Below are 9,677 nucleotides of genomic sequence, written 5' to 3' on the forward strand. Positions count from 1 at the left end.
TCTTTTCCTTGTAATATATTTGCTTTGACATCCGTATTACAGTCTTTAATATTTTGCAGTATTTCTTGTAATGTGCTATAGCATCAACATTGGAACAGTTTCGGATTGACAGATACAGTTTTCTTTTTGTTTTACAAGATACCCCTATTCCTCGAGTAATCCATGGCTTCTTTGTAGACTTTGCTCTAACCTTGGTAAATATAGGGGGAAAACAGTGTTCAAATAAGGTAAGCATTTAGCAAAAGTGTTATATTTTTCATTTGTGCCATGAGCACTGTAAACATCAGTCCAGTGAATGTCTCTGAGGAGTGTCCTAAAACAATCAATTTTTGGCTTATTGATTACCCTCTTGAACTCAGAGTTAACAGATTTTATATCCTGTTCAGTATTAACATTTAACAGAAGGAACTGCATGTCATGGTCTGAGAGGCCATTGTCTATTCGTTTTGTAATATAATTTTGTTCATTGGACTTTTCAATAAAGATATTATCAATGGCTGTTTGTGAGCAAGTGGCTACCCTGGTGGGGAACTTTACAGTGAGAATTAACTTGAATGATAGTGTTACTAACTCAATTAAGTTCTTATTGGGAGAGTCTTTAAGGAAATCTACATTTAAATAACCAGCAACCCCTATTGCTTTGTTTTTGGTTGTTAAATGGGCCAGTACAGCTTCAAGATGGTTTACAAACAATTTAAAGTTTCCTGTAGGTGCTCTATATACACTTAATATTATTAAGGATTTTTTTGTGAAATTCTAATTCTGTTGCACATGCTTCCATATGCTGTTCTAGGCAAAATTTATGAATGTCTATGTTCTTAAATTTATGGCAGTTCCTGATGAATGTGGCACCTCCTCCTTTCTCCTTTTATGATCTACAAAAGTGAGATGCTAACCTAAACCCTGTAACACTTAAAAGTTCTATACTAGTGGTCTCATGATGTTCAGAGAGGCAGATTATGTCAGCTGGGTTTGAAGACTCTAATTCATCTATTCTGATCCTAGTTCATCCTGCAAAAGTTGGCCAACACCTCTTCCATGGGAACTACCTAACAACAACACTTTCTTTCTCTTTACCTATTTCCCTACATTCTTACTTTTCAATTTTTCTGCTGAAAGTTTGTTTTGCCCTGTCTACACCTGCAACTGCTTGAGACAGGGTTGCAGCCTATCCCCGATGTTATTCAATTTGTATATTGAGCAAGCAATAAGGTAAACAAAAGAAAAAAATTGGAATAGGAATTAAAATCCATGGAGAAGAAATAAAAACTTTGACGTTCGCCGATGACATTGTAATTCTGCCAGAGACAGCATAGAACCTGCAAGAGCAGCTGAACGGAATGGACAGTGTCTTGAAAGGAGGGTATACAATGAACATCCAGAAAAGCAAAACGAGGATAATGGAATGTAGTCTAATTAAATCGAATTAGATTAGGAAATGAGACGCTTAAAGTAGTAGATGAGTTTTGTTATTTGGAGAGCAAAATAAATGATGATGGTCGAAGTAGAGAGGATATAAAATGCAGACTGACATTGGCAAGGAAAGCGTTTCTGAAGAAGAGAAATTTGTTGACATCGAGTATAGATTAAAGTGTCAGGCTCGTTTCTGAAAGTATGTGTATGGAGTGTAGCCATGTACGGATGTGAAACGTGGACGATAAATGGTTTAGACAAGAAGAGAATAGAAGCTTTCGAAATGTGGTGCTGCAGAAGAGTGCTGAAGATTAGATGGGTAGATCACATAACTAATGGGGAGGTATAGAATAGAATTGGAGAGAAGAGAAATTTGTGGCACAACTTGAGTAGAACAAGGGATCTGTTGGTAGGGAATATTCTGAGGCATCAAGGGATCACCAATTTAATATTGGAGGGCAGCATGGAGGGTAAAAATCGTAGGGGGAGACCAAGAGATGAATACACTAAAAAGATTCAGAAGGATGTGGGTTGCAGTAGGTATTGGGAGATGAAGAACCTTGCACAGGATAGAGTAGCATGGAGAGCTGCATCAAAGTCTCTGGACTGAAGATCACAACAACAAGAGGCTACTTGTAAGGTAACGTAGTTTTCTTTTACCTACGTCGTTGATGGTGGTCAGTCCCCAAATCCTCGGAATGCTTTCGGGGTCTACATTTTCATCGTAAATGAAATGTAGAGTAAAATGCAGCACCTCTTAATTGCAAAAATCAGGCCAGCCATATTTGGCGATTGCAGCAACATCTATCGCGAAATGAAATCAACGGTCTGAGCAAACGTAGAATCTGAATCCATACAAATTATAAAAATGATATACGTATGCATGTTTGTAGGTATGTATGTAAACTGATCAGACAGAATATTATAACCAACGGCCTATTATCGCCACCTTCCCAGGAATTTACAGGAATTAGGTGACTCGTGTGCGCAGATGTGGTGCCAACTCCCTCCAGCGACCTACCAGTGCATCATTGCTTGCACGCCGCGACTGTCGCCTCTGTTACGAATGCAGAAGGTGGACATAGTGGCTATCAGGTAGGTTGTCATAATGTTCTGCCTCATCAGTGTATATACGTATGTATGTATTTATCTTCCTCATATCCTCCTAAACCAGATGGCCGATATCAACAAAACTTGCTACATATATAACTTACTATCTGAATAGAATCACTGCGGTAATAAGAACCACCCACCTAACAAAAAGGTGGAGGTGGAGATGAAAAAGCCGTGTAGCCTACGACGCAAGAGTACCCATTCTTAGGTCACCCAGTATTTGACAATGAGGTGCACTTAGAGACTTGCAAGAAACTTTACACATCATTTCAAACCACTACGAAACTTTTTCTCGATGACGACCGCCAAAACATGATTGAAGGAAAAAAGTTTTCGTTTACTACTTTTCTGCTGTTCATGCAGTAAAACTGCCATATGAAGCATGACGTTTTAATTAGTTAATTCTTCGCTACTAACTGTATTCGTGACACATTTTTCGGACAGCATCCACATACGCCGCTGAATGTACCTACAAAAGATATATCATCGTATGACACATAGTTTAGGAGATATGACGCCATAAACACTGAGGTGCGTGAGAAACTCCGGCATCATGAATTACATTTTAATTTACTACTTCTTTACTACTAACTCGATTCACAACACATCTCGTAGACAGTAGACACATACACCGATCAGCCAGAACATTATGGGCACCGACCTACTGTCGATATAAACCGTCCAGGCGATAGCAACGTCACCTGGCGAGGAATGACTGCTAGTCAGACACACGCATGGTGCATGTAGTATTAGTGAGACTGCTGTCCGTGTGTACGTGGGGAAGGCGCGCGATCTATCAGACTTGGACCGAGGGCAGGTGGTGATGGCCCAGTGCCTTGGCATTAGCACTTCGGAAACCGCACAGCTTGTCGGATGTTTGAGCGTACTGTGATGAGAGTCTTCAAAACATGACGAAACCAGAGTGAAACCACGTCCAGACATCGTGGGTCGGGCAGCTACCTCTCATTACAGAGGTCGGATGTCGTAGGCTGGGCAAATTCGAAAAGCAGGATACGTAGCGAACTGTGAAGGAACCAACATCAGACTTTAATGCTAGGCAGTGTACAAGTGTGTCTGAACACACGGTACACCAAACACTCCCAACGGTCGGCCTTCTCAATTGACGAGCCGTGCATGTACCAATGTTAATATCACGACGTCGGCAGCTGCGGGTGAAATGGGAACGTGACCGTGGACTTTGGTACAGTGGCAGAGTGTTGCAAGGTCTGATGAATCCTGATACCCTTGTACTATGGGTCGGAGACAAACGCAGTGGCTCCATTATGCTCTGGGGAACATTCAAGTGGGCATCCATGGGTTCAGTGGAGCTCGTGCAAGGCACCAAAAAGTATCGTCCACTGGTTGCAGATCAATTACACTGCTTCATGTCGATCATGTTTTCCGACAGCCATGGTATTGTTTATCAGCATAATACTCCATGTCACAAGGCCAGGAGCGTAATGGAGTAGTTTGAGGAACACAGGGGCGAGTTTAAACTGATCTACTGGCTACTCAGCTCGCCAGATCTGAACCCAATCGAACATATATGAGATGTGATTGGATGTGACGACAGAGCTCATCGGTCCCGTCCCCAGAATTGTGGGAATTAGGTGACTTGTGTGTGCAGATGTAGATCCATCTCCATCCAGCTACCTACGAAGGCCTCACTGCTTCCGCGCCACGATGCGTTGCCGCTGTTGTCCGTGCCAAAGGTGCAAATACTGGCTATTACGCAAGCGGTCATAATGTTCTAGCTGATCAGTGAATATCACTGGATGCACCTGCGCAATTACATCGTTGTGCAGCGCATATTTCAAGAGATATGACGTCATAGACATTGAGCTGTGTGGGAATTCGCACGGCAAAATTCGCTAGATACAGAGGTGAAATACGTGTGCAGATACAAGTGAAATATGTTGGATATACGTGAAACATATTTGACATGTAAGTAAGCGGTCACAGGTAAAAAGACCATCCTAAACACCTCAAACGATTTAAATCAAATTTGGTACACATATTAATCATGATCTAGAAAGAAAGAATGTGGGGGTAAGAAACACCAGCTTCCTATTGGGGTGAGTATGATAATGAGGAGAGAGAACGGAGGACGTGGAGACGGGCATATAGCGAGAAAGAAGGAGCAGATAGCCACAGGTAGCAGGATGAGAAGATAGAGATAAGGGAGAGTAAAATGGGCGGAGAGAGGGGAGAGCAGGTGATGGATAGAGAAAAGAAAGAGGAAGAGAGATAAGGGGGGGGGGGGGGGAGAGAAATAGAAGAAAGATAGATGAAGAGGAAATAAATAAACAGAGAAGGAAGAGGAAATGGAAGAGGGAGGGTAGAGGTGGGGATGGACCCAGAAAGGAAAGGGAGGTGGGCAAAGAGAGTGGAGAGAGGAAGATGGACAGAGAGAGGGTGGAGGAGAAGACTGAGTAAGAAAAGATCGGAGATGGAATTAGAGGGGTAAGTAGGAGACAGACAGTGGGGGAAGGAGCAGGAGGGTAGAGGGGGAGGAGCATGTTCACAGAAAGAGGGGGGGGATTTATGGACAGAGGGTGAAGGGGGAGAGGTAGAGAGGGGCAAGTGGAGATGGCCTGAGAGTGGGGATGGAGGAGATGGACAGAGAGGGGGAAGGAGGAGATGGGTTGTCGGAAAACTGGAATAAATACTTGCCCGAGCCAGGGGGGGGGGGGGGAGGGTCAAACTGAAGATACTAAGTTGTCCGCGCCCACGCAGGAGGGATGGTTAGGAGGCGGCCAGTTGCAGCTTAGATGGATGTCTCCTTTACTAATATTAACTTCTCTGATAGAACTTTTTTGTACGATGTGTGATTTCGAGGTATTTAGTTGTCTCAAAAAATACCCTTTATACGAGTGTGCGAAAGGTGAAGACTATAGCTTCTGTTTATACCACTAAAAATGAGTCACTGTATTCCTGCTGAGCCGATTCGTCAAAAGCAATGCAATTGAATCTAGTGGCATTACAATAAAAAACATTGAAAGGCTGCTACAGAAGCTATGTCGGACACTCACGTCCAGGAAGTGCTGTCGATCGGGTGGAGACCAGCGCCGCGGTGCTGGTGCGGCTACTTTGGCACACAGCCACCCACAGTAGCCGCCTATATTTAATTCCCCAGCCCGCCGACTGGTGCTGCTATCTCTGCTTACATACTGGCCGTGACCTCATGAGATCGCCAACGAGTAAGCGCTCTCACGCTGAGGCGATAAGGCGAAACAAACAACGATCAGTCTTGTACAGTGATTCAGTACAAATACTCGTACTAAATGAAAGTAATTTAAGGCATTGGCTTACTTTTTTGATTCACTTGGAACAGTGGCTCTCAACCATTAATGGACCTATAATTTTCAATGTGATATTGTCCGCAGTTGCGCTGAATTTTTTAAATGATTTCTTAAAGCCTTCAGCTGTAATTCTCTTTATTTCCTGTACGATTGTACAAATTAAGCCTCAGGCCATTTTCAAGTATTTTATGGATGATTTTTTAGTAGCAGATTATGTCGTACACGTCGTTGCTCCTATAACATCATGCTATGCTCATAAAATAATTCGAGGTGTTCATGCTACTTTAGGGGCACGTTACTTTCGAGCAGTTGTTGCAACACGAATACGACATAATCTGCTACTAAAAAGTCATCCATAAAATACTTGGAAAGGCCTAAGACCGAAATTCCAGGAAATAAAGAGAATGGCAGCTGAATGCTTTAAGAGATCATTTTATGGACCGTTACCCCTGTGTGCAGGCATATATGAGCTGGATTAGCTAGTACCCCCAGTCCCACCCCCGCCACACTTCTTGCCGTCCCACCACCACCGCCAGCGCCTAACTAAACTTAAAATGAAAAACGAATTTCTCTGAACGTTTATTTTTAAAATGATGAATGATAAGTGATATTTAGTTGTGGTGGGTGTTTCTTTATGCCACGAACTAGTGAGTCAATGAGACAACTGGTACTCCTTATGGCTAACAAACGTTTTGTATTTAAATGAAAGTCCCGCCATTTAACTGTATAGACTATTCATTCTACTGTACAATCATGATTTCAGCCTTTGGACATTTTTATGTACCACAGTGTTAACCATGACCAGACTTCTGTAGTCGAGGTCGTTGTCAAAACATATTAAACTTGGTTATATGACGTAGGTGTCACAGCATATAAATGAGAACATATTCACAATGTGGGGCAGAAATAGAACAAACGTGTCTAACACACATTTAGTAACTGTGCTACGATCATCAAAAACGTTCATTACATGTGCAGGCACCATTATCTAAAGGCATACTGTCTAATATATTAAATAAATTTTATGGCACAGTTCCTAAATGTATGTCAGGCATGTTAGTTCTGTTTCTGCCAGACACTTTTCGAATATGTTACCATTTATATGTTGTGACACCTGCAGTACATAATTAAATATACTTCCATGATGACTTCCTTTAAAGAAGTCTGGTCAGGTTTAACATTGTGGTACTTGAAAATGGCCAAAGGCCAAAATCATGATTGTACAGTAGTATAGACAGTCTGCACAGTTTAATGGCGGAACTTTCATTTAAATATTATTACAGGAAGGAAAGATTGCCAAACTTTTTTAAATTGTCGTGTTTCTCAGTCAGTGTGCATCATAAGACATGCTCAAAATCGATTCATTTTCTTGTATCTATTTGCACTGTTATCATAATCAGATATCTGTCACATCTATAAATCCTGCACACCACATTTCTTTTCCCCCTGTCGGGTAGTGTGTGTGTGTGTGTGTGTGTGTGTGTGTGTGTGTGTGTGTGTGTGTGTTGGAATAACAAAGCTAACTATCAACAGTGAGGAAGACATGTGTTACAAAATATGCTTTCACTGCAGTATTGTTATCTCTAGTGACACTTGCTTCACATGCACCCTCCATCCACATTTAACATCAACTTAGTCAAAGTGTGTGCACTACACTTACTGTTCGTAAATCATTTGATTGCTAAACTCCTTACTTCTGTACCGACAGAAATTAGAAGACTTAAGGCTGCGTCTGACTATTATAATAATAATTACAATAATAATAATAATACTGTGAACAGCGTTATAGTAGCCCTTATGTAGTTACTCCTGTGTCGTTCTGTAAATTAGTTCATTTACCTGCTTTGAAGTGAATAATCAAGCAACATAGGAACTATCTACAATCTGGAGAAGATATTTCCTTGGGCATTTAGCGTCTGTTTCACTTTTACCACCAACGATGTGTCGCACAAAGCACGAAGTATGTGTACAGTGTACCTGTAACCTCTGCCACGTAGTGTCGTTGATTGAAAAAAGGGTAATTATTGACAACTTACATAATCAATATTACACTGATAACAGCAATTATCTTTAAAAAATAATTTAGTTACAATCAAACCTTTATGGTTTTCACATCTCAGAAGACTTCTCAAGGGGTAATTTCCCTGCAGGTTGGGAAGCAATGACCTAGAACCTGAGAGGAATCTCTCTACGTCGACGTTGAAGAGAAGTTCTGACTGCTGTTGTTGAACGTAACCCAACAAAACCAAGCGTATCCAAGAGTTTTTCCACAAGCACCAGTCAGGCTTAGGATGGTGTTATGGAGCACCCTTACATCTTTGCACGTTATCATTATCGAATGTAATTTGTTGTGCCAGTCCCTTGCGGTCTGACTGATAAAAGAGGCCTTATATAATTCAGTAACAAGCTCGTATTGTTCGCAGTGGTCTCTCTGCTACGATTGCGACACTTGCGTGATTCTGCTAGCTTGGTTTCCAACCACAGCCAAAATTGATGCACTCCACCACGATCACTTTGCTAAATATTTAAATTTATTACTTCTTCGAACAATAGTACTGGAGAGCTGCCCTCCAACAACTTATCAGAGTGGCACAGGTAATAGACAGGCGACACGCTACCTTCTACCAGTCGTCGAATAGAGCCGCCTCCCAGTCAACCACCAGGTTATACTGCCGTTCAGTCACCTCTCCATAACAACCTCTACAAATTTTCCAGTGACATCTCAGATACACACGTCGGTGGCCACCAGATAACCGAAAATGATAGTGTATAAAGGAAGGTATCCACCCGTGTACAGCAGGAAACCACCCTGAAGAACAATGCTGCAAGTCGTCGAAACGTCGGCAATTTGGCTGCTTTAGTAGTTACAATGACGTGGCCCAATATCCAAATTTATTTTATCCAAAACTCATTGCTATTCACTTATTTGTGCCGGGTCTTGACTTTTCTTCTAATCTGTTATCTACCCCCTTCACTATCTGTTCATTCAGATAGTCATTCTTCTTCTATTGTACGTTCTCCCCTTTTTTTCAGTTGTTCTAATAATTTGAAATTTACAATTTACCCAAGTGTCACTCCCTAACTGCCATACCTTTCTGAAATTTCATCAGCCTTCTTCCACATTTCTGAACTAATAAATTACGACTAGAGTCCGCATCTGCTGCTGGTAATGTTCTGCTGTTTAGAAACTGGTTTCGAAATCTATGTCTTACTGTCATATAGTCTATCTGAAACTTTTCGGTGGCTCGACATCTGTTCCACTTATTCATCTTTATTTCACTTCTTTTAAAGCATATGTTTGCAAATGTTTAAATTTTGCTCTGTATAAAGTTCTACCAGGTGACTTGCCCTCTCATTACTTACCCCCCCCCCCCCCCCCCGTCCATGTTCTCTTACGATTTTTCTATGTCTTTCTATTAACGAATTCCACTTCCACCTCCTCCCCCCCCCCCCTCCACCTTCTGCCGTCCAGATACAATTAACTAACTTTCTATTTTCATTCAACTTACTGAATAATTTATTTGATCCCATCATACATGTTTTCCATCTCTTCATCACCTGTGCAGGTACTATGCTTGTGCATTTCTATTGCTGTGGTGGCCGCTGCGTTGTGTCTATTTTGGCTATGATAAACTGGTCACTATGCTATGTATAGTAGTTAACCCACGTTCCAGTCTTATTGCTAATTCTTAAACTTACTCTCATATTATCCCTATGTTATTTTGTGTTGATAACTTTCTACGGACCCGACCAGAAATCCTGTTCTTCCTGCCATCGCACTTCACTAGTTTCCAGTGTATCTAACTTCAGCCTTTGCACTTTTATTTTCAAGTTCTCTCATCTACCTAC

This window comes from Schistocerca gregaria, chromosome 7 (genome assembly GCF_023897955.1).
Source record: "Schistocerca gregaria isolate iqSchGreg1 chromosome 7, iqSchGreg1.2, whole genome shotgun sequence".
Classification (NCBI taxonomy): domain Eukaryota; kingdom Metazoa; phylum Arthropoda; class Insecta; order Orthoptera; family Acrididae; genus Schistocerca; species Schistocerca gregaria.